The sequence below is a fragment of the Penaeus monodon genome, chromosome 22 (genome assembly GCF_015228065.2).
Source record: "Penaeus monodon isolate SGIC_2016 chromosome 22, NSTDA_Pmon_1, whole genome shotgun sequence".
Lineage (NCBI taxonomy): Eukaryota > Metazoa > Arthropoda > Malacostraca > Decapoda > Penaeidae > Penaeus > Penaeus monodon.
In genome coordinates this window covers 8363110-8363460 of record NC_051407.1, presented here as the reverse complement: position 1 = coordinate 8363460, position 351 = coordinate 8363110, and positions in this window count along the sequence as shown.

Here is a 351-nt window from a genome sequence, read left to right as displayed (position 1 = left end):
ACGTCTGTAAGGAAATGATATTTGTGATTCTTGGTAATTATCATATGCTCATAAAATACATTACCAATTTACATCGGCATTATTCCAGAATTCGACTACCAAATGAAGTAAGAGAACGATATTTCCTGGCAGTTTAGCCACTAAGAGCAACCACTCGGCACAAGACAAGTGCTGAATGTGTCACGTGGTAAAAATGTATCTGTTCTGAAAATAAAGGTAATATGACCTTTTCTTCTGTGCTGTAATCCCCTATTGAAGATTATACAATATCATAAATAGAAAATGCAGCTGTATAAAAAATGTTAAATGAAAAAAAGAAAGATGGAAAGGCTGGTCCTTAGCAGGGCAGAA